We start from the raw sequence: 24,870 nt of genomic DNA, 5'->3' as shown, positions 1-24,870 counted from the left end.
GGCCATGCACAGTGACTGGCACATAGTGGAGACTGACTGTCACTCAGTCACTGATTTGGTGAAATGATCTCTTGTATTGTCTTGTTACCAGTTGAATGTATACATTCTTCATGTTGATAGGAGGTCTTGTAACCCCAACCTGACTATACACTCTTTGAAGACAGCAGAAAACAGTTTATGTATTAACTTTTTGATTTTGAAATAATTTCAAATTTACAGAAGTTGAACTAGGATAAGGAATTCCAGAGTACCCTTTACCCTTATGGATTGTTAGCCTTTTGTCACATTTGCTATGTCATTTTTTTTTCTGTCTCTCATATCTATATATTATATCTATATCTGTGTGTCTATATACACATATATAGACAGAGATCATTATTATATATAGACAGAGATAATTATATACAGAGAGATAGAATCATCATCATCATCATTATTTGAGCCATTTAAGAGAAAGTTACAAATTTCCTGTCCCTTTATCCCTAACTGCATTCACTTTTATTTATTTATTTTTAAAGATTTTATTTATTTATTTGACAGAGAGAGACACAGCAAGAGAGGAAACACAAGCAGGGGGAGTGGGAGAGGGAGAAGCAGGCTCCCTGCCGAGCAGAGAGCACGATCCCCAGAAGCCTGGGATCATGACCTGAGCTGAAGGCAGACGCATAATGACTGAGCCACCCAGGCACCCCTCTGCATTCACTTTTATAACCATTAGTAGAGTTCCAAAATCAGGAAATTTAACATTGATACACTAATTATATATTAAGTATAATTCAAATTTCACCGGTTGTCCCAATAATGATTCTTATAGCAATCATTTTTTCCTGATTTTGGATCCAGTCCAGGATCACATATTATGTTTAGTTTTCATTTTTTGATCTCCTTTAACATGGAGGGATTCTTCATTCTTTACAATCAGAGTATTATAATTTTTTCAATATTTCACTTCACTGTATACAGTGTTACAGCAGGTGCAGAATAAACATTAAATATATGTTTGTGTATGCAACTCTGAGTCATGGAGACATATATGGGCCATGCCAAAATTATTTTCTTTCTTTGTAGTAAAATAAAGAATTCAATGGTTTCTTCAATTTTATAACCAATAGTCCTACATGACCTTTTCAAAATATGACTGTGGCAATTCAAGTGCATTGCATTCTCATTCTACGGAGAACATCTTTAGGGAAACTCAAATGATTTTAAAAGATGATGTTATTAGCCTGTTCTAACCTCTCCAGTTGACTAAAAATCAATATTCATGCACATAGAGACTTTCACCTGAGACAAATTTAATAGAAAATGCACAAACTGAACAATATAAGAATGTTTGTGGAACATTCATTCAGAACTGACATAGTGATAACATATCTCTACATATTACATAACTTCCATTTAGTAAAGTGTATTTTTTTAAAGATTTATTTATTTATTTGACAGAGAGAGAGACACACAGAGGAGAGAGACACAGAGAGAGAGAGGGAACATAGCAGGGGGAGTGGGAAAGGGAAAAACAGGCTTCCCGCCAAGCAGGGAGCCTGATGCAGGGCTCAATCCCAGGACCCTGAGATCGTGACCTGAGCCGAAGGCAGATGCTTAACGACTAAACTACCCAGGCACCCAGCAAATTTTATTTTCTATTATCCATGAAAATAAGCACATCCCAAGGTATAAAATTAATTAAGCATTTAACCAAGATGCACAGGAAATAGGACATATAGTGAAACACCATGAGGTAGGTTTCTGATGATAAGTGGACGTGGGTAAAGAAGTTAGCATTGTTGGGCACCTGGGTGGCTCAGTTGGTTAAGCGACTGCCTTCGGCTCAGGTCGTGATCCTGGAGTCCCGGGATCGAGTCCCACATCGGGCTCCCTGCTCAGCGGGGGGTCTGCTTCTCCCTCTGACCCTCTTCCCTCTCGTGCTCTCTGTCTCTCATTCTCTCTCTCTCAAATAAATAAATAAAAAATCTTTAAAAAAAAAAAAAAAAAAAAAGAAGTTAGCATTGTACTGAAGTTTCTAACCAGTAATCAAGAAAAAGAAATAAAAGCCATCTTTCCCCGAGGTGGGAAAGAAAGAAGTAAGCTATCTCGTTTGCAGATGACACGGTTTTATACAGAGAAACTCTTGATAGGGACTTGTATCCAGAATATATAAAGAATTCTCACTGATAAAAATACAATTAAAAATGGGAAAAGGATCTGAATAGACATTTTTCCAAGAAATTTATACAAATGGTCAATAAGCACATGAAAAAATGCCCAACATTGCTAATCATTAGGGAAATGCAATTCAAAACCACAACGAGATACCGCTTCACATGCAGCAGGATGGCAATAATCAAAAAAAAAAAAAAGAAAAAAAAAGATAAAGAAAGGATGTGGAGAAATTATAACTCACACTACAGTAGTAGTGAGAATGTAAATCAGTGCACCTCTTTGGAAAAATAATATGGCATTTCCACAAAAGACTAAACACAGAGTAACCATTATTAATCCAGCAATCTGCTTCCAGGCATATATCCAGAGAAATGAAAAACCTATGTTCACACAAATGCTTGTACACAAATATTCATAGCAGCATTACTCAAAATAGCCAAAATTAGAAACCTCAATGTCTATCAAATTATGAATGGATAAATAAAATATGATATATTAACATAATGGAATATTATTTGGCAATAAAAAAGTAAATAAGTACTGCTACAGTATGGATGAACCTTGAAGACATGCTAAGTGAAAGAAGTCAGTCACCAAGTACCACATATTGTATGATTCTATTTATATGAAATTTCCAGCATAGGCACAGAAAGTACAGAAGTAGACCAGTGGTTGACGTGGCCTGGTGAGTCAATGGAAGGGGTTGGTGGGGAATGGCTAAGGGGTTTGGAGTTCCTATTTGGAATAATGAAAATGTTCTAAAATTGATTGTTGTGATAGATGCAACAACTCTGTGAATATACTAGAAGATATTGAATTATACATTTTAAGTGGATTGATTGTATGATATGTGAATTATATCTAAATAAAGCTGAGAGAAAAAGAGGCAACCAAAGGAGAACTCTGCAAGGTGGTAAGGAAGTGTACTATAAATGAGCCGAAGATGGCTCCTAGGTTGTCTGTTTCTTCACTGCAGGCTAAGATTTGTTAGCTCAAAAGTCGGCTAGTGCCAAACTCAAGTTCTTACACATCCAATTATTTTAAAAATAGGTCAAGCAAACAATTTTTAGCCATTTAGAGCTTGCCTACTTTTCATGCCCCACAAAGCCTCACCCAACAGCAGTTACCTACTGATAAGATAAGGCCTTATGGTTGTAAGGCTCCAAGTCACTGCTGCTCTTTGGAGACTCCCACTGTACTGCTGAGTGACATCACCCAGACATATAAGCTCCCTCTTCAATGCCCCTGCTACCCTGGAAGTTCCCTTGCCCTTCTCCTCTTCTAGATGGTGGCTTGCTCACCATAGGCTGCTAGGGACTTCCCCTCTCATGCAAAACTATCCAAGCACCACCCAATAAAGCTTCTTGTGTGTTACTGACCCTCCTGCCATACCTTTTCCCTTGATCAGGCCCTGGATCCCTTGAATCCCCTACAGAAGGTAAGCTGGTCTGAGATCCCAGGACTAGGAGAAGAGCATGGTAATGCTCTGCCCTACAGAAGATGTCTACCCAGACCCTGCATTTTCCAACGCTCAACCTGTCAAAAGAAGACAGCCCAGGTAGGTTCATTTTTCTGCCAGGTAGAGCACAAATCTGTCTGACAACATCAGGTGAGCCTGACATGCCCAGCAAAGGGGGATGGATTAGAAGCCCTGTCAGTAATAAGCAGACAGGAGCAGCACTTATCTTCCTTGCCATTCCTGAAACTTCCCCATTCTGTCAAGAAATACTGTGAGATGACAAGCAAAATTGTTAAAGTGCCCACAATTTACTTGAAGTGGTAAAATGTTGATACCAGGGGCACCTGGGTGGCTCAGTCGGTTAAGCATCTGCCTTCGGCTCAGGTCATGATCCCAGAGTCCTGGGACTGAGCCCCACATTGGACACCCTGCTCAGCAGGGAGTCTGCTTCTCTCTCTGCCCTTCCCCCTGCTCATGCACTCTCTCTCTCTTTCTCTTTCCCTCTCAAATAAATAAATAAAATCTTTTTAAAAAATGTTGATACCAATAAATGTTCTAAGTCACATGCATATATTGTCATACCCAGAGCAATCACTGCAAAAACCGTACAAAGAGATACATTCAAAAACACTCCATGTAAATCAAGATGGATTCTTTGGGTTGAAGTAATCTACGAAAACACAAGAAAAGAGAAACAGAAAAATGAAAACCTAAAGAAAATGTAAAACAAATAATAGAACACTTAAGCCCTAACATAAGAATAATTACATTAAATGTAAATATTTCAAATATACCAATCACAGGACTGAGATCAGTAGAATGGGTACATGATATGACCCATCTATATGCTGTACAAATTCAATGACAAAACTATGTGGAAATTAAAAGGATGAAAAAACACTGATGGAAATACTGATTTAAAAAAAGCATGTATGGCTATATTAATATCTGATAAAGTAGATTTCAGAGCAAGGAAAAGTACTAGAGACAATGAGGTATACTGCATAACAATAAAAGGATTAACGCATTAGAAAGATATAGTGATGCTAAATGTATATGCACAAAACAACATCCTCTCAAAATACGTGAGGGAAAACTGACAGAGCTGAAAGGAGAAATAGATGAACGCACAATTATAGTTGGAGACTTCAATGTCCCCTCTCAGCAACTGATAGAACTAATAGACAGAAAACAAGGATATAAAAGTTCTGTACAAAATACTCATCTAATAGGATCTAATGGATATGTAGAGAACGTACCACCTAACAATACCAGAAAACACTCAGTGCCCATGGGTCATTCATCAAGACAGACCGTATCCTGAGCCACAGAACAAAATTCAACACACTTAAAATAATTGAAATAATACAGAGTATGTTCTCTGACCATAACAGAATCAAACTAGAAATCAATAACAGAAAGACAACAGGAAAATCTCTAAACACATGGTATACCCCTACCAATCCATGGGTCAGAAAAAGCTTAAAATTATGCAGAATGAAAATGAAAACACAGAATATCAACATATGTTGTCCACCACTAAGCTGGGCCGAGAGGGAAATTTATAGCAATAAATGCTTACATTAGGAAATGAGGGGAGATTTAAAATGAATAATCTAAATTGCTATCTCAAGAAACTAGAAAAAGAAGAGCAAAATAAACCCAAAGCAATCAGAAGAAGGAAATAATAAAGATAGGGGAATATATCAATGAAATTGAAATAAGGAATTATAGAGTTAAATTTTAAAAAAAAACTGTTCTTTGAGAAAAATCAGTAAAATTGATAAACTTCTAGCAAGACTGGTAAAAGTAAAGAGAGAAGATACAAATCATTATCATAAGAAATTAAATACAGGATACCACTATAGATTCAGCTGCCATTAAAAAGATAATAAAGAGCGGAGCAAGATGGCGGAGGAGTAGGAGACCTGGATTTCATCTCCTCTCAGGAATTCAGTTGGATAGGGATCAAAGCATTCTGAACACCTACAAACTCAACAGGAGATCGAAGAAAAGAAGAGCAACAACTCTCTCATCAGAAAAGCGACCACTTTCTGGAAGGTACGACGTGCGGAGAAGTGAATCCGAGGCGATATTCGGGAGGATAGACGGCGGGGGAGGGGCCTCCGTCGGCCGCTTCTGGCAAGTGATAGAGCCGCGGAGCACAAAATCGGAACTTTTAAAAGTCGGCTCCGCTGAGGGACGTCACTCTGGTGGCTAAGCGGGGGGTGGAACCCTCCGGGACAGTGTGGTCTCAGGACCCTTGGGTCACAGAAAGACCGGGGGTGCCTGAGTGTGCCAGAGCTCCCAGGTAACGGAGCAGGAAAGCCGGCTGCAGAGGCGGAGCCCAGGTGCGGGCTCTCAGCTCGGGGTTGCCATAAACCGTGATCCGCGGCACAGTCGGGCCACTGCTCCTCCAGCAGGGACCCAACAAGCGGCAGATCCGGGGAGACTCACCTTCCTCCCTCGGGAGGAGCCGCGCGGGAGCGCACCGCAGGGATCTGCTGGGTTTGGAGACTCCACCCGGGGTCGGGTGCCAGAGATAGAAACGCGCGGTCACAGGCCGGGTGAGCACGGAGTGCGGCCGGAGACCGGGGAGACGGGAGTGACTGACGGCTTTTCTCTGGGGGCTCACTGAGAAGCGGGGCCCCGAGTTCCCGGCTCCTCCGTGGCGGAGATTGGGAGGCTGCCATTTTCACTCTCCGCCTCCAAAGCTGTACGGAAAGCTCGCAGGGAACAAAAGCCCCGGAGAGCAAACCTGAGCAGATTACTTAGCTGGGAGGGGGCAAGGGCGGGGCAATTCTGCCTCCGGCAAAGACATTTGGAAACCACGGCAACAGGCCCCTCCCCAGAAGATGAGCGAGAACAGCCAGCCAAGACCAAGTTTACCGATCAATGAGAACGGCAGAACTCCAGCTCTAGGGGACTACTGCACATAGAATTCATGGCTTTTTTACCATGATTCTGTAGTCTTTCAAAGTTAATTTTTTTTTAACTGTCCTTTTTTCTTTTTTTTTTCTTTTTGAATTTTTCTTTTTCCCTTTTTCAACCAACATCTTATCAATCCCTTTTTAGAAAAAAAAAATTTTATTTTTCATTTTTAGAGTCATATTCTATCCCTTCATAGTAGTTACCCGTATTTTTGGCTTATATATATAAGTTGTTCTCTCTTTAAAATTTTGAGATAGTCTCTTCTAACAGATCAAAATATACCCTAAATCTCTAGTATATGGTGTTTTCTATTCCCCTGCCTGATCACATCCTCTCTCTTTTTTTTTCTTTTTTTAAATCCTCTTCTTTCTTTTTTCAAACAACTTCTTATCAATTCCTCTTATAAAATTTTTTATAATTTCCATCTTTACACTCATATTCCATCCCTTCATCATATCAACCCTTATTTTTGTACATATATAAGTTTTCCTTTCTTTAAAATTTTGGGAGACACTTTCTTCTAAAAGACCAAAATACACCCCAAATCTAGTGTGTGGCACTGATCTATATACCAGCCTGATCATATTTGATCACATTCTGGTTTTTTTGTTGTTGTTGTTTTGTTTTGTTTGTTTTTGTTTTTATCTTTATCTTTTTTTTCTTTTTCTTTTTTCTCTCCTTCCCTTTCTTTTCCCACTGCTTCAGGTTTTTTCTGATTTGTTTAGAGTATATTTTCTGGGGACGTTGTTACTCTGCTAGCATTTTGTTCTCTCATTAATCTATTCTCCTCTGCACAAAATGACAAGATGGAAAAAATCACCTCAACAAAAAGAACAAGAGGTAGTACCGACTGCCAGGGACCTACTCAATACGGACATTAGTACGATGTCAGATCTAGAGTTCAGAATCATCACTTTAAAGATACTAGCTGGGCTTGAAAAAATATGGAAGTTATTAGAGAAACCCTTTCTGGAGAAGTAAAAGAACTAAAATCCAACCAAGTAGAAATCAAAAAGGCTATTAATGAGGTGCAATCAAAAATGGGGGCGCTAACTGCTAGAATAAATGAGGCAGAAGAGAGAATCAGTAATATAGAAGATGAAATGATGGAAAATAAAGAAGCTGAGAAAAAGAGAGATAAACAACTACTGGATCACGAGGGCAGAATTCGAGAGATAAGCAATACCATAAGACGAAACAACATTAGAATAATTGGGATCCCAGAAGAAGAAGAAAGAGAGAGAGGGGCAGAGGTATAATGGAGCAAATTATAGCAGAGAACTTCCCTAATTTAGGGAAGGAAACAGGCATGAAAATCCAGGAAGCACAGAGAACCCCTCTCAAAATCAATAAAAATAGGTCAACACCCCGACATCTAATAGTAAAACTTACGAGTCTCATAGACAAAGAGAAAATCCTCAAAGCATCTGGGGAGAAGAGATATGTAACCTACAAGGGTAGAAACATTAGATTGGCAACAGACCTATCCACAGAGACCTGGCAGGCCAGAAAGGACTGGCAGGATATCTTCAGAGCACTAAATGAGAAAAATATGCAGCCAAGAATCCTATATCCAGCTAGGCTGTCATTGAAAATTGAAGGAGAGATAAAAAGCTTCCAGGACAAACAAAAACTAAAGGAATTGGCAAACACAAAACCAGCCCTACAGGAAATCTTGAAAGGGGTCCTCTAAGCAAAGAGAGAGCCTAAAAGCAACATAGACCAGAAAGGAACACAGACAATATACGGTAACAGTCACCTTACAGGCAATACAATGGCACTAAATTCCTATCTTTCAATAGTTACCCTGAATGTAAATGGGCTCAATGCCCCAATCAAAAGACACAGGCTATCAGACTGGATTAAAAAACAAGACCCATCGATATGCTGTCTGCAAGAGACTCATTTTCGAACCAAAGACAGCCCCAGATTGAAAGTGAGGGGGTGGAAAACCATTTACCATGCTAATGGACACCAAAAGAAAGCTGGGGTGGCAATCCTTATATCAGACAAATTAGATTTTAAACCAAAGACTGTAATAAGAGATGAGGAAGGACACTATATCCTACTTAAAGGATCTATCCAACAAGAAGATCTAACAATTGTAAATATCTATGCCCCTAACATGGGAGCAGCCAATTATATAAGCCAATTAATAACAAAAGCAAAGAAACACATCGACAACAATACAATAATAGTGGGGGACTTTAACACCCCCCTCACTGAAATGGACAGATCGTCTAAGCAAAAGATCAACAAGGAAATAAAGACTTTAAATGACACACTGGACCAAATGGACTTTACAGACATATTCAGAACATTCCACCCCAAAGCAACGGAATACACATTCTTCTCTAGTGCCCATGGAACATTCTCCAGAATAGATCACATCCTAGGTCATAAATCAGGTCTCAACCAGTACCAGAAGATTGGAATCATTCCCTGCCTATTTTCAGACCACAGTGCTTTGAAACTAGAGCTGAATTACAAGACAAAAGTCAGAAAGAACTCAAATACATGGAGGCTAAAGAGCATCCTACTGAAGAACGAATGGGTCAACCAGGAAATTAAAGAAGAATTAAAAAAATACATGGAAACCAATGAAAATGAAAACACAACTATTCAAAATCTTTGGGATGCAGCAAAGGCAGTCCTAAGAGGAAAGTATATAGCAATACAAGCCTTTCTCAAGAATCAAGAAACGTCTCAAGTACACAACCTAACCCTACACCTAAAGGAGCTGGAGAAAGAACAGCAAATAAAGCCTAAACCCAGCAGGAGAAGAGAAATAATAAAGATCAGAGCAGAAATCAATGAAATAGAAACTAAAAGAACAGTAGAACACATCAGCGAAACTAGGAGCTGGTTCTTTGAAAGAATTAACAAGATTGATAAACCCCTGGCCAGACTTATCAAAAAGAGAAGAGAAATGACCCAAATCAGCAAAATCATGAATGAAAGTGGAGAGATCACAACCAACACCAAAGAAATACAAACAATTATAAGAACATATTATGAGCAACTTTTTGCCTGCAAATTAAATAACCTGGAAGAAATGGATGCATTCCTAGAGATGTACCAACTACCAAAACTGAACCAGAATGAAATAGAAAACCTGAACAGACCTATAACCACTAAGGAAATTGAAGCAGTCATCAAAAATCTCCCAAAAAACAAAAGCCCAGGGCCAGATGGCTTCCCAGGGGAATTCTACCAAACATTTCAAGAAGAATTAACACCTATTCTTCTGAAACTGTTCCAAAAAATAGAAATGGAAGGAAAACTTCCAAACTCATTTTATGAGGCCAGCATTACCTTGATCCCAAAACCAGACAAAGACCTCATCAAAAAGGAGAATTACAGACCAATATCCTGATGAACATGGATGCAAAAATTCTCACCAAAATACTAGCCAATAGGATCCAACAGTACATTAAAAGGATTATTCACCACGACCAAGTGGGATTTATTCCTGGGCTGCAAGGTTGGTTCAACATCTGCAAATCAATCAATGTGATACAATACATTAACAAAAGAAAGAACAAGAATCATATGATCCTCTCAACAGATGCAGAAAAAGCATTTGACAAAGTACAGCATCCTTTCTTGATCAAAACTCTTCAGAGTATAGGGATAGAGGGTACATACCTCAATATCATAAAAGCCATCTATGAAAAACCTACAGCGAATATCATTCTCAATGGGGAAAAGCTGAGAGCTTTCCCCCTAAGGTCAGGAACGCGGCAGGGATGTCCACTATCACCACTGCTATTCAACATAGTATTGGAAGTCCTAGCCACAGCAATCAGACAACAAAAAGAAATCAAAGGCATCCAAATTGGCAAGGAAGAAGTCAAACTCTCACTCTTTGCAGATGATATGATACTTTATGTGGAAAACCCAAAAGACTCCACCCCAAAACTGCTAGAACTCATACAGGAATTAGTAAAGTGGCAGGATATAAAATCAATGCACAGAAGTCAGTGGCATTCCTATACACCAACAACAAGACAGAAGGAAGAGAAATTAAGGAGTCGATCCCATTTACAATTGCACCCAAAACCATAAGATATCTAGGAATAAATCTAACCAAAGAGGCAAAGGATCTGTACTCAGAAAACTATAAAATACTCACAAAAGAAATTGAGGAAGACACAAAGAAATGGAAAAACATTCCATGCTCATGGATTGGAAGAACAAATAGTGTGAAGATGTCAATGCTACCTAGAGCAATCTACACATTCAATGCAATCCCCATCAAAATACCATCCACTTTTTTCAAAGAAATGGAACAAATAATCCTAAAATTTGTATGGAACCAGAAAAGACCCCGCATAGCCAGAGGAATGTTGAAAAAGAAAAGCAAAGCCGGCGGCATCACAATTCCGCACTTCAAGCTCTATTACAAAGCTGTCATCATCAAGACAGCATGGTACTGGCACAAAAACAGACACATAGATCAATGGAACAGAATAGGGAGCCCAGAAATGGACCCTCAACTCTATGGTCAACTCATCTTTGACAAAGCAGGAAAGAATGTCCAATGGAACAAAGACAGTCTCTTCAACAAATGGTGTTGGGAAAATTGGATAGCCACATGCAGAAGAATGAAACTGGACCATTTCCTTACACCACACACAAAATTAGACTCCAAATGGTTGAAAGACCTCAATGTGAGACAGGAGTCCATCAAAATCCTAAAGGAGAACACAGGCAGCAACCTCTTTGACCTCAGCCGAAGCAACTTCTTCCTAGAAACATCGCCAAAGGCAAGGGAGGCAAGGGCAAAAATGAACTATTGGGACTTCATCAAGATAAAAAGCTTTTGCACAGCAAAGGAAATAGTCAACAAAACCAAAGACAACTGACAGAATGGGAGAAGATATTTGCAAATGACATATCAGATAAAGGGCTAGTATCCAAAATCTATAAAGAACTCATCAAACTCAACACCCAAAGAACAAAGAATCCAATCAAGAAATGGGCAGAAGACATGAACAGACATTTTTCCAAAGAAGACATCCAAATGGCCAACAGACACATGAAAAAGTGCTCAATATCGCTCGGCATCAGGGAAATCCAAATCAAAACCTCAATGAGATACCACCTCACACCAGTCAGAATGGCTAAAATTAACAAGTCAGGAAATGACAGATGTTGGCGGGGATGCGGAGAAAGGGGAACCCTCCTACACTGTTGGTGGGAATGCAAGCTGGTGCAGCCACTCTGGAAAACTGTATGGAGGTTCCTCAAAAAGTTGAAAATAGAGCTACCATATGATCCAGCAATTGCACTACTGGGTATTTACCCCAAAGATACAAAAGTAGGGATCCGAAGGGGTACGTGCACCCCGATGTTTATAGCAGCAATGTCCACAATAGCCAAACTGTGGAAAGAGCCAAGATGTCCATCAACAGATGAATGGATAAAGAAGAAGTGGTATATATATACAATGGAATATTATGCAGCCATCAAAAGGAATGAGATCTTGCCATTTGCAACGACGTGGATGGAACTGGAGGGTATTATGTTGAGTGAAATAAGTCAAACAGAGAAAGACATGTATCATATGATCTCACTGATATGAGGAATTCTTAATCTCAGGAAACAAACTGAGGGTTGCTGGAGTGGGGGGTGGGGTGGGAAGGATGGGGTGACTGGGTGATAGACACTGGGGAGGGTATGTGCTCTGGTAAGCGCTGTGAATTGTGCAAGACTGTTGAATCTCAGATCTGTACCTCTGAAATAAATAATGCAATATATGTTAAGAAAAAAAAAAAAAAGAAGAAGGTAGCGGGAGGGGAAGAATGAAGCGCGGAAATCGGAGGGGTAGACGAACCATGAGAGACGATGGACTCTGAAAAACAAACAGGGTTCTAGAGGGGAGGGGGGTGGGAGGATGGGTTAGCCTGGTGGTGGGTATTGAGGAGGGCACATTCTGCATGGAGCACTGGGTGTTATGCACAAACAATGAATCATGGAGCACTTCATCTAAAACTAATGATGTAATGTATGGGGATTAACATAAGAATAAAAAAAAATAATAAAGAAATACTCTGATCAACTTTACACTCAAATATTCAACAACTTGACCAATTCTTTGAAGATCACAAACTACCAAACTCAACTAAGATGAAATAGGTGATCTAAATAGGACTATAACCAATAAAGAAATTGGATTTGTAATTTTAAATCTCAAAAGAAAAAAACCTAGAACAAATATTCGATCTTGATTTCACAAGGAGATTTGATTTGTTTCGTAAATTCCATGGGATTGTCCACATAAACAATCTGTATGGATTTTATTTCTCTTACTTGCCATATAGCAGTGGCTAGAATTTCCAGTGCAACGTTGAATAAAAGTGAAAACAGACAACCTTGCTTTGTTCTTGACCTTTGGAGGAAAGCATCCATTCTTTTACCATCTTTTATTGATTTAAATATCATTATTAGCTGTAGTGTTTTGTAGATCCTCTTAATCATGTTGACACAATTCCCCTCTATTAATTTTTCTTTAAATGTTTGGTCAAGTTCTCCAGCGAAACTATGTGAGCTCGGAGAAATCTCTGTATTAGTTTTGGAAGTTTAAATTTAAATGAGCGTTTAAAGCATTTTCTTTTTCTTTAGAAGGAGTAAAAGGAAAATTTTATGATTAAATGGAAAAAATAAAATGAAATATTATAAGAAAATAAAGACAAAGAAGCAAATGTCCCAAGATTAAAGCAGTAGGTTATAAATCAAAGTAGAAATGAGAAAATAACAGCAAGGAGCATACCTCAGAGCAAAAGGGAAGAAAAAAATCCCAAACATGCCAAGGTATTTATTGACAACATAAGGTACTTCTGTAATAAAGAGGAAGATAGAAAGGAGCAGGGGAAAGGCAAGAAGGTAGAGATACTGAGTGATACTACATTTGAAAATGATAACTTACTTTTAGTACCAACACTGGAGAGAGTTTGAAACAAATTTTAAGACCCCCCCCCACCTTTTTTCATGTCAGTTTGGGGGTAGTTCCTGTCATAAACAAGTTCCTGTTTGACAAGACCAGGACCCATCATCATAAATAAACCCAGGGGAAAATAGACAGGCATCATGTGTTTCCTAAATCCATATCTCCCCTCTTGACCTCTAGCCTGAATTCCAGACCAGTATACTCATTTGTCTAATCAACACTTGTACTTTACCCTGTAGCCATTCTAAAACAACATGTCCACCAACATCCCATCTCTTACACTGCCTTCAAACCTGTCACGAGAGCATCATTTTCTACAGATCTTTTAAATTGGAAGCCTGGATGTCATCCTTGATCCTTCTCTTTCCATTACTGCTCACTTTCAAAAATGTACCAAATCTGACATATTCTACTTCTTTCTTTCCCCTCAGCCCTTTCTTTGGTTTAAGTCACCATTATTTGTGGCTAACAAAAGCCCTTTAGCTGCTCTAATGAGGCTTTTCGCCCATACTTCAGTTTACTCTTCACACTGAAATCTATAAAGGATGCTTGACAAGCATATATACTCAAAACACATCACCGTTTAAAAATATCCCCAGGTTCCTTCCTGCAGCATAGTGTGGCCATACACTGTATGCTCAAATCAGGACACTAGACAGTGACAGGAAAAACTAGGATGAGACACGTATAAACTGGGCTTGCTCTGGGGAACCTCTGACATGTGATCACCCTGATTTGTCTAATGGTGTATTCAGAGCCTTTCACCATCTTCTCCTGATGGCCACCTCCACTCAGGACTGGCTACATAATTTGCAGGTCTCAATGCAAAATAAAAATGTGATGTCTTCTTTTCAAAGATTAAGAATTTCATCTTGACCGCCACAAAGCATTAAACCAAGCAAAGGTTCTTTGGGGCACAGGGCTCTGTGTGAATGTACAGGTTACACACGCATGAACTGGCCCTGTCCCACCCCTAGAATTATTTGTTCCTATGAGTTGGAATTCTCACTGTTTTACATCTGCACAATACCATTTCATCACCACTTGTCTCTGTACTCTCTATTCCATCTTCTTGGAGGGCCTTTCTCTGTTTCTTCTGTTTCTCAATACAGTATATGATTGGAATGATACTTCTTAAATCAAATCTTGCCTTTGTTTCTGTACCAATTCAATTATTCATATGTGTTGTGATATCACTTATGTCTATTACAATACTTACCATCTTCAAGTATAATAGGTTGCCTTTTACGATATCTTTTTCAACATATCTTGTAGCATTTTGTCCTAGCTACTTTAGAGTCCCTGTCTGATTTGGGCCATTTCTGTGTCTATTTCTATTGACTTTTTCCTTTATTGACCATAGGCCCCTTATCTTGCTTTTTAATATCTCACCATTTTTTATTGTATGTAAGACCTTTTGTGTAAAAGAATAGAAGAGCCTGAAGTAATATTAACTTCCAAAAAAGGTTATTCCCCCTTTCTTTTCATTTGGATGCTAGAGTGAAAGACTACATCAGTATAAGGAGTTGGATTGAGCTGACTTTCATCACTGGCTTTGCATGTTTTAAGGAAGGATCTAGACTTGCCTTTGAGCATGTCTTTGGATATGAGCACTGGTTAAATTCAGGAGTTTTCTTTGCACATTAGAACTGAGCCACCATCTGTCCCATGAACAGTGTACCTCTGCTTTGTAGCTTAGCTCCCAACTTTTTGATTAACTGGGCAGAACACTTTGACATGCAGGGCCATCACTGGTTTCAATTCTGGAGACCTCTTCCAACCCTGCTTCCCATTCCCCAGCCTACAAGGGCAGCTAGCTAGCTTACAAGGTATGAAGGAATGGAATGTCACAAAGGTTTTCCTGCTGTCCTGCCTTAGCCTGTTTTCTGAGAGACCTGCATATCTCAGCTCTCCTAGCTATTGTCCCCCTCCCCTCCAGTGGGTGCTGTGTTATACTTAGGGGAGGCTCTGTGCCTCACAGAGTCTCTCTCTCAGCTCTCCTGACTTGTCCTAGATATTTTGGCATAGTATTCTCAAGCACAAGGTGAAGACTTTTGGGAAATATTCGGTGGGTGGTTGCAGATTTGCTCTGTGGTTTAGGCTCCTTGGAAATCGAATCTCTCATGCCAGCCTACGCACAGCCATTAAAAGTTCATTAAAAGTTTAGCTGGTTTCTCCTCCCCCGCTTCTGTGGCAGGTACCTCCTCCTCTGCTACTTTGCCTGAAAGGTGAACAGCTGTGGAACTCTTCTCTCTCGTGAAGGGCTTGTCATTTTCTGGAAATTAGTTTATTTAGGTTTCATTGCATCCTCAGCCCTCTGAAGGATTAGAGAAAAAGAACTCTGTGGTTTTGACGGTTATCCAGCTTTTTTTTTTTTTTTTGGTAGGATGAAAGTAATGATTTCCTGTGACTTTCTATATCATAACCAAAAGTAGAAGTTCCATATAATCTTTTTATAATTCCTTGCTAATATATTTAAGGTTCTGGGATGTGAAATAATTACCACACAATAAAAAGTTCTCTTCCATATTAAATGCTTCCTTGCATGATCACTTTCCTAGATAGCAAACTAATTTTTTGTTGTTGTTGTTTAAATGATTACTGGTGATAGAATATTAGATTAGGTGAAGTGAATGTTTAAATTTTCTATTTATGTGACCTGTGTTTGGCCCTTAAACAGATATCCACATCATCATAGTTCTCAGAACATAAGATGACCTGTCTAATTTAAGATTTTTTAAAAAAGGAAGTTGTGAATTTAAGTAGTCTAGGCGCTTCCATATACATTGTCCCACTGGTGCTTGTATACCACCCCCTGAGGTACACAATATTAATATAGGCAATTAATATTCTTCTCTCTATATAAACAAAAAATTAAGGCTAAAAGACTTGCCAGAGATTACAAATTGTTGCAGGTCTGCTAGCTTCAAGTCGATACTTACTCTACTGACTTTCTCACTGCATTGTTTCAGAAATTATGGGTATTTGATCACATTTTTCAAGGTGTACTGGCTTTTAGAAGGGGGAAATTCAGTCTTAATAAAGAGAACTAAATAGAGAAAAAACAGGCTTGCATAATGTTTTTTCTTTTTCTTTCCTTCTCCAAATATACATCATACTGTCTATTTCTGGAGAGTGTAATCTCCCTCTATACCTCTTGCAGTCATCTTATCGTCGTGGTACCCAGGCACTATGAAGAAGAGAAATTCACTCAAGTGTAGTGTGTGAAATGGGTGGCAAATTGTTTTCTGAGATTTATGGGCAGAGCATAAACATGCAGATCTAAGGTTGTCCTATGGGCTTCTTGTTAGCTGCCTCATATAGCTTCCACACTATTTCCAGTGGATCTCTGTTACATAATGAATAAAATTCCAACTTTTCAGCCTCTCATTGAAGGATCTGCACAATTTTATACTGCCTGCCTTTCTAGCCTTATCATCTCCTCCATGTCCCTTGTATTTTGGTCATATAAATCCATTCACTGCTCACTAAACATGGAGATGAATTTTGATATGATAGAAGAAACACTAGACTTAAAGTAGGAAAACAGGGAGTTGAGTTTATAGTTTCTCAACCTGCTTAGATCTCATATGTTATACTCTTGTCTGTATTATGAATAGTTTATAATAGAAAATATCAAAGTTCTCTTCAAATTCTAACACTGTTTAGTTAAATGAATTTTTTTCTGTTCCAACTCTTAGTTTATTTGTTTTTGATATTGATATAGTCCAAATAAAAGGAATGGGCATTGGTGTGCCTAGTGGCTCAGTTGTTTGGGCATCCAACTCTTGATTTCGGCTCAAGTCATAATCTCAGCGTCATGAGATCAAGCCCCGTGTCAGGCTCCACACTCAGCATGGAGTCTGTTTGTCCCTCTCTCTCTGCTCCTCCCCTTACTCATGCATGTTCGCTCTCTCAAGAGAATGGCATTGTTAGTTCTCTCTTAGTGTTACCTTGGGAAAGAATTGCCTCAGCCTTTAGATAGTATTATTTGATAAATGTGTCTTGAAATAATCATTCAACTTAGAAATCTCATTGTTTAAATTTATTTTAATAAGAATGCTATGTGAAATTTGTTTCTTATTGGTTTTGATATTAATAAACTGTAGCAAAAGCATTTTTAGAATTTAGGTTCTCAAGCTTAGTTATGCTTTTAAAGAAAAGAATGAAGAAGAGCATTGACTTTGTTTACAATAATATTTGGTGCATGATTCCACCTGGGTTAGAGGACTTTTCAACATATTTCCATATTTAGGGACTGAATACAAACTGTGTTTCCAGAAGTTTCTCATCCTCCAGTCTCACTGAGAAAGCAGCTAGACCATTTGCCAACAAAGGAGAGTGTTTTCTGCTGAGGTAATTTACTAACCAGATGCTGAGATGGCCATCTCATGCCAGGGTGCATTCTGCAGCCAGAGACTACACCTTCTATTTCAGGTTTTATGACAAATCTTCTATGTTTTCAGAGCCGCTCCAGACATTGACAGCGGTGAGACACTGTTTTTAAACAGATAATGTATCTGAATTGGTTCCCCTTAAAATAGGTCCAGGAGACACCCTAGCTACTTCATCCAGACACTAAAGCTAACACAGGTTTCCTTTTTGCTTTTGGAATCACCCATCCCCACCAATGACAATTGAATGTCTTCAATTAAGTCCTATAAGCCAATTCAAAAGAACTATTACTGGCAATTTAACTGAATATAGAGCTATTTGTTCTGAAGACGTTCTTTCCTAGGGCCAAGAATCTATGGGTTTTGCTTTGATAAGATATTAAGCAATTGATCTGAAATTTTACTTGCATGGGATTCTTTTGGTGTTGTGGCTGTACTAACAGTCTCAGGTCACTGAATATCTATTCCATTGAAGCAGTCATCGACTGATGACACAAAATAGTCAAATGATATTTCTTAAACCTATGTTATTCATTAACATAACTGCAGTCACTTAAAAGTATAGAAATCAACAAGATCTTAGATAAAAATGATTTTGGCATATACATTGGAAGGGGAAACATGAAATGGAATTCCTATTTTTGAATAAGGACCTACAATATAATACATACTCTGTACGTTCTCTAATTAGATTTAATCTCATGGAAGCATGTGAGATAGGACTATTCACCTTTTATGAAAAACAGAAATGAGGTGGCAGAAATACCCAGCTTCTTACCCAGGTCTGTCTGACTCTAAAGCTCTGTGCTTTTTTTTTAGGACACCTCATTGACTTCTACCTAAATCATTTTTTTTTAAGATTTTATTTATTTATTTGACAGGGAGAGAGAGAGAGACTGAGCACAAGCAGGGGGAGTGGCAGAGGGAGAGGCAGGCTCTCTGCCAAGCAAGGAGCCCAATGTGGGGCTCAATCCCAGGACCCTGGGATCATGATCTGAGCCAAAGGCAGATGCTTAACCAACTGAGCCACCCAGGCGCTCCCATCTAAATCATTTTTATACCTTAAAAACGTTTCCTTTTATTACAAAAACAAAAATCAAAAATCAAAAACAAAAAAACAAAAAAACACCCTCAATTCTATCTTAGAGATGGGGGAAGGAGTTAAGATGACTCAAAATCATCAGTAGAGAAAAAATTGTTTTCTTCCAAGACCTCAAATATTTCTCCTTCAAATTGGTTAACTTTAAACATAATTTAAATCAAACAAATACCTGGGGCTTAAGGAAAGGAAAGGGGAAGAAAGAAAAAAAATTAAATAAAATAACAAAGATACAAGAAAGTCACAGAAGAGAAGTTTTTTTCACACTTACTTTCAGCCTACCTTACTTTAAAAAAGCTTTTTTTTTTTTCTTAAAAAAAGAAGATAAGACAAAGGTTAAATATGCACATCTAAGGAAAATGGCAGGGTAAGCAAATGGAATTTGAACTATTTCAACTCTCTAATTCATGGCATTAAGGCAAAAATAAATGGAGTTTATCCTGTATTGAGCTATGTACAAATAAACCTTGGTAAATATACATTGATATGCTTCTCTATTAAATTCACTCTTATTTATCTGTCTTGATATATAGAGATGGGTCCTAATGAAATTAAGAGCTTGACAGAGGGGATAAAGAGTTTCATTTGTTAAGAATCAGGCAAAATTATGACATATGGAGTTCTTTATCTTATGAGAGTTACGGACAGACGTGGAAGTGAGAAAAACAAGAAGCATCTAGTTTGGGGCACCTGGGTGGCTCAGTTGGTTAAGTGACTGCCTTCGGCTCAGGTCATGATCCCGGACTTCCGGGATCAAGTCCTGCACTGGGCTCCTTGGTGAGCAGGGAGCCTGTTTCTCCCTCTGACCCTACTCCCTCTTGTGCTCTCTCTCTCAAATAAATAAATAAAATCTTAAAAAAAAAAAAAAGCATCTAGCTTTGTTTACCTGAAGGTACCAAAACTCATCTTCTGAAAGCGAGAACCAAAATGATCTAAAGACAATGGCCTGAGAGGAGTGAATTAAACACAAATTACAGAACTTCTTAAACACGCCAGACTTGTTTGTCCCAGTAATGGAATGTAGCAGTGTAGTATTTCAGTTCTTTTTACAACCTGGATGTACCCTCGTTTCAGGTTGTGCTGTACAATGGGAAGTTCCCCAGAAGCTGTGGGTACATAGTTTCACTGGGCAGTGAAGGAGGTGTGATGACGGATCATTATTCTTTCAGGTGCCACTAATATTAACATCACTGCTGTCATTATTCATTTGGTGATGAGTAAGAAGAGTCACTTTTTCTCCAACTCATCCCACACAGTCTGGCTTTGGGAACAGTTCATTTTCAACAAGGAAGCAAAGGCCCCAGGTGTTACTAAAAATGCAGACCGTGTAACTGTGGAAATAAATACAATTGTCTCTATAAGTCTCTTCAATGACTCAATACGAAAAAGAAATAAATTGCCATTCTTTGAGCCATAGTTACTACAAACTGTAGGTGAAATATACAATATCCTCTAAATTAGGCACTGCTGATTATGTTTTATTTATAGAAATGTTACATATATGTTACCTATACATTACATATATAACTTTTCTATCTATATATAGAAATATAAATACATATATATGTAACATATACATATGCAATAATGTGTGTGTGTCTGGTACACATCTCATTCTGTGTAAAAATATAGAAATTGAGGTATTTGTATAAAATGAATTTTATGTTCTATATTTGCTCTACATGCACAGTAAATTGTAACTAACTGCTTGATTTCCTAGAGAGACAAATTTAAATCACTATACATACCAATGGGGTTATTTTATGTTAGTTAGGATGCCATCACCATCAATTCTTCACTGTTCTGCTAGAAAGGAATAAGTGGCAGATAAAAAAATTCTTTCTAAAATCATTTCATGTCCAATCTGAAAATTTCATTTCTCTCTCTTAAGCTGACTCTTAAGTTTCTCTCTCAAGTTGACTCTAGTTTTGATGATAAATTAATCCATAGGACTTTGATTCAGAGAAGCAGAAACCTTCCATAAGATTTAGTTTTATAGAAGAAAACAATGAATTTGCCCATTTGAATGTCAGCTCTTCTCCTTTATTCACACTTATAATTTAATAGCTAAGGAATAAAAAAGATATATTTTACACAAGACATAGCCATAAGCTCACTAAAATAACTTCTAAAAATATAAGGTAATCTATCATTTACATCAGAAAAAAATTTAGTTGTTTTGCATTATTAAAAATGACTACATATATGCCTTTCTTGATTTCTGTGGAGTTTATGTACAATACTGTCTCAACTTTACCAATCATGGTGAGAGCAAAGTGATGTGTGGCAACCACTGAGACCTGACCAGTTAGCCTAAGATACAACCATTTTTAAACTGTGGTCCCTGATCCTGGTTCTTCATCCCCATTTCTCTGGGACTTTTAAAAACTACCCATGCTCAGGCTGCACCCCAACTAACTGAATCAGAATTCCTGACTCTGTATATGTGGCATCAGAATTTTCCATAATGTCCCAGTGTCCTACCTTAAAGTCAGAGTTGAAAAACAGCATTGTCTTTCAACAATATAAAAGAATGAAGTTGTCAAAGGGTAAAATATAAAGGAAGAACAATCCCATTGACATGGACAGTGGATTGACTTCCAATAATCTTTCCAATAAACGAGGAACTTTGTGATCAATAGCCAATAACAAAAGTTGACCATTTTTCCACCTAGGTTAAGTTATTTAGATAACTCTATTTAGATGGAAGTAATCCAGCAAATATATTACTGTACGTTTAAGTAGGTTCTCCTACATTGTATTCAAGGATTGGCAAATACATTCATTTATTAATCAAAAACTTTTGTGGATTTAATGATTATGTGCCAGGAATCATTCTCAGATGGAATCATGGAATTGAGCCAAACATGACCTCTCCATTCAAGTACTTTATAGCATGAATGTGTATATTTATTTAACATATATACTTGAGTCTTATTTACACCAGAAATAGTTCTAAGTTCTAGGGATAGCTCAGAAAACAAAATAGAAAAAACAAAAAACAAAAAAAAACCCTCCCTGCTCTGTGGAGCTTCTTTTCCAGGGAAAGCAAAAAGAGAAAAAATAGAAAATATCTGATGTGAAGAAAATGGAAGCAATGAAGGAGGATAGGGAATGAGGGTAAGAAAAGACTTAAGTACAGTGTCAATGAGGATAGCTGAGAAAAATGACGGTGTGATATTTAAGTAAACACATGAAGGGGAGGAGGTATAAGTCCCGTGATTATTTGGAGAAGAAAGTTTCAGGGAGAGAAAAAGGCAAGTGCAAATGCCCAGAGCCAGGAGCTTGTCTGAGGAGTCCAGTGAAGACCAAGGCAGCCAGCTGGTGAGGCTGGGATGGGTTGGGGGGGTTGGGGAGTGGGAGAGTAATATGAGGTGAGGTCATAGAAGTGACACAGGCCGGATGATGCAAGGCCTCATCAGGATTGAATGGGATGGTGACTTAGTGAAGGGTTTTGAGTTGAAGACTAACAAACTCTGACATTCCTTTTAAATTAATCACTACAGTCACTGTGCTGAGGATTAACTGAAGAGAACAAGTATGGAAGGAGGAGATCATGTAGGCTGCTAGCAAGATTCCAAGTGCGATATGGCCCTGTGCCGATATTCTGGAAGTAGAAAGACAAAAGTCGATGAGCTCACCAAAGAGAGCAGAGAGGGCTTTGTAAAGATTTTGTGTGTCTTGTGAGCCTTCAAATAAAGAGCAAGAAAACATTCCTTTAAAAAGGAAAAATAAACAGAAGTATGAACTACCATGGTACATTGAGGAGTGACTTGCTGTGTATGAGAGTATAGGATGCATGGCACTGGTGATGGAATTGGGCCTGGGAATGGAGAGTGAAGAGCCCAGGGTACTATGCCCACTAGCTGGACTTTATAGTATGAAAATCAAGGAATATCAAAGGTTTTGGGGTAATCTGGAAACAATGAGGAAGGAAGGTTACAATGAGGAGCCATTGAAGACAGACACCAATTAGAAGGTTCTTGCCACTATCACTCTCCAGTAGAAAACATTAAAAAGTATTTGCAATTGTGGCAAGAGCTATAACAATGTGTGCAAAATGCAATGGGGTGGGGGGGGAGAGAAAAAAATAAGCTAAATAGATACATCAAGAAAGGCTTTATCAAGGAAGTAATCCTTACACTGGAACTTGAGAAATTAGTAGATTGTTTTCTTTTTTTATATAAGATTTTTTTAAAATTTTATTTCATTATGTTATGTTAATCATCATACATTACATAATTAATTTTTGATGTAGTGTTCCATGATTCATTGTTTGCGTATAACACCCAGTGCTCCATTCAGTACGTGCCCTCTCTAATACCCATCACCAGGCTAACCCATCCCTCCATCCCCCTCTCCTCTAGAACCCTCAGTTTGTTTCTCAGAGTCCATAGTCTCTCATGGTTCGTCTCCCCCTCCAATCTCCTCCCCTTCATTTTTCCCTTCCTACTTTTTTTTTTTAAACATATAATGTATTATTTGTTTCAGAGGTACAGGTCTGTGATTCATCAGTCTTACACAATTCACAGTGCTCACCGTAGCACATACCCTCCCCAATGTCTATCACCCAGTCACCCTATCCCTCTCACCCCCCACCACTCCAGCAACCCTCAGTTTGTTTCCTGAGATTAAGAATTCCTCATATCAGTGAGATCATAAGATACATGTCTTTCTCTGACTTATTTAGCTTAGCATAATACCCTCTAGTTCCATCCATGTCATTGCAAATGGCAAGATTTCGGGGTTTTTTGATGGCTGCATAATATTCCATTGTAGATATATACCACATCTTCTTTATCATTCATCTGTTGATGGACATCTTGGCTCTTTCAATAGTTTGGCTATTGTGGACATTGCTGCTATAAACATTGGAGTGCACGTACCCCTTCAGATCACTACATTTGTATCTTTGGGGTAAATACCCAGTAGTGCAATTGCTGGGTCATACGGTAGCTCTATTTTCAACTTTTTGAGGAACCTCCTTACTGTTTTCCAGAGTGGCTTCACCAGCTTGCATTCCCACCAACAGTGTAGGAGGGTTCCCCTTTCTCCTCATCTTCACCAACATCTGTCATTTCCTGACTTGTTAATTTTAGTCATTCTGACTGGTGTGACGTGGTATCTCATTGAGGTTTTGATTTGGATTTCCCTGATGCCGAGTGATGTTGAGCACTTTTTCATGTGTCTGTTGGCCATTTGGATGTCTTCTTTGGAAAAATGTCTGTTCATGTCTTCTGCCCATTTCTTGATTGGATTCTTTGTTCTTTGGGTGTTGAGTTTGATAAGTTCTTTATGGATTTTGGATACTAGCCCTTTAGCTGATATGTCATTTGCAAATATCTTCTCCCTTTCTGTTGCTTGTCTTTTGGTTTTGTTGACTGTTTCCTTTGCTGTGCAAAAGCTTTTTATCTTGATGAAGTCCCAATAGTTCATTTTTGCCCTTGCTTCCCTTGCCTTTGGCGATGTTTCTAGGAAGAAGTTGCTGTGACTGAGGTCGAAGAGGTTGCTGCCTGTGTTCTCCTTTAGGATTTTGATGGACTCCTGTCTCACATTTAGGTCTTTCATCCATTTTTAGTCTATTTTTGTGTGTGGTGTAAGAGAATGGTCCAGTTTCATTCTTCTGCATGTGGCTGTCCAATTTTCCCAACACTATTTGTTGAAGAGACTGTCTTTTTTCCACTGGACATTCTTTCCTGCTTTGTCAAAGATGAGTTGACCATAGAGTTGAGGGTCCATTTCTGGGCTCTCTAGTCTGTTCCATTGGTCTATGTGTCTGTTTTTGTGCCAGTACCATACTGTCTTGATGATGACAGCTTTGTAATAGAGCTGGAAGTCCGGAATTGTGATGCCACCAGCTTTGCTTTTCTTTTTC

Source organism: Neomonachus schauinslandi, chromosome 8 (assembly GCF_002201575.2).
Source record: "Neomonachus schauinslandi chromosome 8, ASM220157v2, whole genome shotgun sequence".
NCBI classification, from domain to species: Eukaryota; Metazoa; Chordata; class Mammalia; order Carnivora; family Phocidae; genus Neomonachus; species Neomonachus schauinslandi.
This window is presented reverse-complemented; position numbering follows the sequence as displayed.